Raw genomic sequence first — 6,198 nt, 5'->3', positions numbered from 1 at the left:
TAACAGCCACTATCACACAATGCTGGAGGAAAGACCGTTCCCAGGGGCAGTTTTATAATGTGTACCAAATGTCTTTACAATATGAGTCCACTTGGGGACCCCAATACTAGTTTTTCTTTTTCTTTTTTTTTTCTTATCCTTAGCTTGCTTTCTTTCTTTTTTTTTTTTTTTATTATCAGTTAAGGTATTACAAATGTGTCCTCATCCCCCCATTAACCCCCAACCTCCCCTTCCCCCAATACTAGTTTTTCAAATATATTCTAAGAAAATACTCAGGGATGTGTCTAACTGTTTAGTTCTAAAGATGTTCATCCACACACTATTTACAGTTATTAAAACAAAACAAAAAAGCTGACAGACAACTGATATGCCCAACAACCGGGGACTGATTGACTAAATTAAAGGGCCCCCTGGGCAGGCATTACTGATGCTGCAGAAATCCGATTGGCGTAGAGGTCCTCATCGGAGTATGAAGCACACGCATGCCCACAAATGCACCTAGAAGACAGAGCAAAATATTAACAATCTACCATGAGGAACATGTGCAATTTTTATCTATTTGTGTTGGTTTTGTCATTTTAAACATAAGGTTTTTAAAGAGAAAGTTGAAATAATAGGACCATTTTTTTAAAAGTGACCTCAGGTGAATGGGGATCAAATTAGATCTACCAAGCTTCTTAGAAAGAGATGGTAATAGACATCGAAGGCTGAAGCATTTGCCTGTGGCTCCTTGTTCCATCCTACCTCCTCAGCCACTGTTCTTCCTCCTGCTTGATCGTATATGTGTCTCCAGAGGTTCAAATGAAGAAGATAGTGAAGGCAATTTATGTAGTTCACTCACTCAGACAAATCAACTCTGGGTGTGGGTGGGGGACACATTATTGGGGCTTGTCTGACCATCAGTGACTCTGGGGTTTTCTGGGGATGCCATTCACCCCAGGACCCGTCCTGTCTTTGCTATCCTGGCATAGGCTTCCAGAGACCCTGGGCAGTGAATGGTGCATAAAGCCAAACATGGATGTCTACCCTTCCCAGTATTCTGAGTCCTCAATAAAACTTCCTTTTTTAACTCCCTCGAGTGGTGATGGGGAGGGTATAGTGCAGGGATCAGCAAATATCTTTCATTAGAGGGCCAGGTAGTAAATATTTTCTACGTTGCAGGTCATAGGTCAGCTGTGTTAATGCAGCAAAAGCAGCCACAGACAACAGGTAAATGACAGGCATGGCTGAATTCCAGTCCAACTTTACTCACACTGAACTTGGAATTTCATATGATTTTCATGTCACAAGCTCTTCTTCTGTTTTTCCCCCAACCATTTAAAAATGTAAAACCAGCCCTGACAGGTGTGGTTCAGTGGTTAGAGCATTGGCCTGAGTACCAAAGGGTCGTGGGTTTAATTCCCGATTCCTGGACAAGGGCCAGTCCGTACCTGGGCTGCAGGTTTGATCCCCAGCCCCAGTCATGTCGCATTTGGGAGACAACCAGTCAATGTGTCTCTCTCACATCGATGTTTCTCTCTTTCTCTCCCCTACTCCCTCCCTCCCTTCCACTCTTTCTAAAAATTAATGGGAAAAATATCCTCAGGTGAGGATTAAGAAAGTAATAATAATTTTAAAACGTAAAAGCATTCTTAGCTCGTGGGCCCTATGAAAGTGGTGAGGCAGACTGGGTCCATGGGCACAGTTTGTTGACCTCCGATGCAAGGACTAGAACAAAGATTCCTACTATTGAAATTCTTCTTCTTTTAATGATGTGGAAACACTGATTTTTTTCTTTTACTTAAATAACTACGTGCTTTTGATAACACAGAGTACCAGATGCCACGAAAATGTAGATTTTTCTGATGCACAATATGTAATTTTAAAACTGCCTAAGATGTCGTGTCAGATCAATTGATAACGGCAATGTATAAAACATATGAAACTAATTCCAGGAAATACCGTATATTTATGTCCTTGGGTCTGAATTTCTGAGCCCTCTGTGTTTAGGGATGGAATTTGGTTTATTCAAGAAGTAGCAGGTTATATATCTTGATGGCCACATTAGCTCAATATTTCCTTTCCCTGCTGGAGCAGGTAAGCCTCACACACTGTTTTAGTTTCCAGAAATTACATTTGCTTATCGCTATGAAATGGAATTTCATTTGAAGCCAGTTATTAATGTCTAAAATGCACTTCCAGGAAATAATTTTGAACATTTTATTTATTAAAAAGAAGTCGATGTTTGTTCAAAGGCACTGATGTAATTTACAGAGTTCAGTATCAGATATTTTATGAGGTAATAGAAAGAGGCCATTTTCCGAGACCTGCGTTGCCTAATTGTACTGCGTTACATTCAATGTCAGAATGAGGCACTCTGTTGTATGTGGCTTTTATGCCCCTACCCTGTAAGTTTATGAAAGAAGGAAGCAAACAAACAACAAACTTCCACTTTCACCAACCAGGAACCCTTCAGATTGATGGATTTGTTATCATGAAACAACCCCACAGGTAAACAGACGAACATTTGTTTACCTGTTTCATACTAACAAACATTTCATAATAACTTTTAATGCCTCCTCTTTATGAAAAAAGAAAAAAATAGGGAATTTGGGAACCTATAAAAAAATCTTTCATGTCTACCACTATAACAGACAATGTCAGTACTCCACCAACATCCCCTCAAAACCCACTGTTCTATATTCCTGTGGCACCAAGTCTAGGCACCCTCTGCTTTCCACCTGAGGGCTTTCCTTTGGCCTCAGGGAGGAGCACGCTAGAAATATTGGGGTCTAATGCCCCAGGAGCAAACTCTACCAATGATGGTGGGTGTTGGAAAAGAAACACCCAGCTTCTTCACCCCTCCACAGGCTTAGCTCTGGAGCATATTCTCTATGCAGTCTCCCAGAGCTCCCCATAGGATTGAGATCCCCATTGGCCCCCATGGGGATCTGCTCCACAGTGCAGTGTATCAGTTATCCATTGCTGCATAACAAATGACCCCAAACCTCAGTGGCTTAATGCAATCAGTGTCTATCATTTCATTGTTGTTGTGGGCAGTATTTTAGACATGGCTTAGTGGATCTGGCTCAGGCTCTCTGAGGGGGATACCATCAAGATGTTGTCCAGGGCTACAGTCATCTGAAGGCGTGGCTGGACCCCCAGGGCTGGGGCAGAAAGCCTCAGTTGCTCACCACCTGGGCTTCTCCAGAGGATAGCTTGGGTGTATCCTGCCACGGTTGCTGGATTCCACTGGGTGAGTGATCCTAGAGGAACAGAGACCAATGTGGAAGTTTTGCTGGCTTTTATGAACTAGTCTCAGAAGTTACACATGATCCCACGGACACTCTCGCTTTCTTCTATCTGTTAGAGGTGACTCACTAAATTCTTCCCATGCTCAAGGGCAGGAGAGCCGGGCTTCACTGTACGCCCCTGAAATTGGTACCATTCCCTTTGCCATCCCTTCTCTGCTTCTCAGGGTCACCTTCTAGATAAGCCATCCTTAGTTCGGGGTCTGCTCTGAGGAAACCTAACCCAAGACAGCTACCAGCACCCCTTCCAACAGCAATAGGAGAAATTACCATTTCTTGAATCCTTACTATGTGCCCAGCATTGAATGATAATTTTTAAAAAACCCTTATTATTTTTTTTATTTTTGATATCTTTAAAATGTTTTATTGTTTGTTTTGTTTTTTAGAGAAAGAGGAAGGGAGAGGGAGAAAGAAATAGAAACATCAGTGAGAGAGAAACATCGACCAGCTGCCTCCTGCCTCCTGCCTCCTGCACACACCCTACTGGGATCAAGACTGCAACCCTAGCATATGCACTGACTGGGAATTGAACCATGACTTCTTGGTGCATGGGTCGGCACTCAACCACTGAGCCACACCAGCCAGGCAAAAAAAAGCCCTTTATTTTTCACTAGGTACTTTTGTACATTTTATACATGATTAAACTCACCCTGATTAAATAACGTTGTTACTGAAGGTTATTCAGCTGACAGGTGTCAAAGCTTGGCCTTTATTCAAGTATTCAACCAACTATCGCTCACTGCTCTGGTTACTGCCACTAAAATAGTGAACCCTGCAGATAAAATCCTTTATACAAATGTTGTTCCGCCCTCTAGGCAGTTATCCTCTGGGGATAATAGGTTATCACACAAATAAATACAATGTTACAAATTATAATAATGGTTATTATGAAAGAGAAGAACCAGGTCTGTGAGACCAGCAGACCTACTTCAGCGAGCAGGTCCAGGGGCTATGCCTGAAGGGTGGCAAAGAGCCAGCTGCTGAAGAGGAGCAGGAAGAGCATTCCAGGAAGAGGGAACCACACCTTCGCTGAGCATCAGCCTCTGCAGCCTCCCGTCTGGTCCCCTTGAGGCCTGCCAGACCACAGGGTCCCTAGGAGAATGGATGCCGGGGGCAGTCTCTGAGGCTCACCTGAGATGTTCCTTCCCACACCTCACCACCCAGCCTGTCACTGGGGAAAGGAAGACCTACCCCCCAACCCAAGGATGCAGAAGACAGTCGGGGGTGGGGACATGAGCCACTCTGAGGGCAGAAGCTGCTCTCATGGGGACAGAATGGAACAGCAGCTTCAAAGCCCCGATCGTGCACCCCATGTTCTAGACACTGTCACAGATGCACGTCTGGGAATCCTTGTAACTGCTCCCGATGAAGCTCTTCTATGTCTCTTTTCAAGGGAAAAAAGTGACAGCTCAGAGAGCTTACTCCACTCAATCAAAGTCACACAGGAGACAAGTGAACTGAATCTGGAGCATCTGCCGTTTCTGCTTTGTGGCCCGATGTTCTCCCTAGAACGTGACAACAGCTGTCCACAGAAACTAGCCCGGGACACTCTCTCTCCTCCCAGCCCGGGACACTCTTGTCCTCTGTATCAGTCAGGGTATGCCAGTTGCTAAAGCAGCAGCAGCAACTCTAAAATGTCTGTGTCTTGACCCAAAACCAATCTGTTTCTTGCTGATTTCCGGGCGGGGTGGCAGCAAGGAATGACTCCACACAGTCATTCAGGGCCAGGGGCCTTAACCTTGGACGCTGCCTCCTTTTATGCCCAAGTATCCTCCCCAATGCAGAAGAGAAATAGGACCCAGGGGAAAAGTGTGAGGACCCTGAGAGAGAGGTATTTATAAGGACAGCCAGGCTCAGAGGCAGCAAACCACACAGCTCAGCTTCCAGATTCAATCACATGGTGCCCCCCCAAGCTTAAGAGAGTCTGGGAAATGCGATCTGGTTGGGTGCTGGGAGGAGGAGCAAGGGGATTGGAGGAATAGCCAGCCAGTCTCCGCTGCATCTCTAACCACTTCCTGAAGAAATGGCCATAAGTAAAAATCACCTTTATTGTTGCACTTTTCCATTCCGCCTTATTTTCATCTTATAACACTTGGAGACAATAACAGGAGCAAATGCACATGGCCCGGGTCCTGGTCTCTCTGGAAAGCCACTTAAACCTTGCAGCAGCCCTCTTAGAGATGAGGAAACGGAGGCACAGAGAGGTTCGGTCACTTGCTCAAGTCACACAGCTCATCAGAGGTGATGCTGGGATCTAACCCAGACTGCCCAGCTCCAGAGACCATGGTGCCTCTGAGAGCAAGATGCTGCGCCATCACCGTTTTGCAGCCAGGGACCCAGAGCCCAGAGGATTTGAGTTTCTTGCTCGTGATCTTGGTTTGAACCCAGAGCCTGTATCCTTTCCAAGCCAAGCCGGGGGGAGGGGGGGTGACACCCAGGACAGGACTGACCTTGTTTTGATCCTCCTTTAGATGAGCGGATGGAACCGTGCTGTCCAGTGTGATAAAAATCTCGGAAGCCACTGGAGCTGGAGGGGGCTCTTCCCAGAGCCCCCCCCCCCCCCCGCTTCCCTTCCCTAATGAGCCAGGAGACGCCGGCAGGACGGCGGCCGCCGACGCAGCAGCCAGTGGACAATTAGCAGAGAGGGCTGTCCTGCACGGGCTGGGCCCTGCATCAGGGCCCTAAGTGTCTGCTTATTAAATCACAGCTCCGCCTGGAGCCTACTCAGCCCCCTCCTCCCCACCCCTGGGACGCCACACACAGCCTTTGCAAGGCAGCCCCCTGGGATGCAGCTCAGCTCAGCCCACAGCATCCGGGGTAAACACAAGCAGAGAAAGGCAGGAAGACATTCCGGCCCAGCACAAAGGCCCCGGCGTCATCAGCAGGACGGGTGGGCACATTCCTCTAC

General features: G+C 46.5%; 1 long non-coding RNA gene across 1 annotated transcript; it reads right to left on the bottom strand.

Moving 5' to 3' along the window:
- Positions 1-290: 290 nt before the first annotated feature.
- LOC118678531 lies at positions 291-5,835 on the bottom strand. The gene is made up of 3 exons (XR_004974932.1): positions 4,219-5,835; positions 3,174-3,245; positions 291-498 (listed from the first exon to the last, which is right to left on the bottom strand). It is a non-coding gene; the product is annotated as an uncharacterized LOC118678531 (long non-coding RNA).
- Between the last annotated feature and the right edge of the window lie 363 nt (positions 5,836-6,198).

Source organism: Myotis myotis, unplaced genomic scaffold (genome assembly GCF_014108235.1).
Source record: "Myotis myotis isolate mMyoMyo1 unplaced genomic scaffold, mMyoMyo1.p scaffold_m19_p_20, whole genome shotgun sequence".
NCBI lineage: Eukaryota > Metazoa > Chordata > Mammalia > Chiroptera > Vespertilionidae > Myotis > Myotis myotis.
Note: the sequence above shows the minus strand (reverse complement) of the source record. Positions and strands in the feature narration are given on the sequence as shown.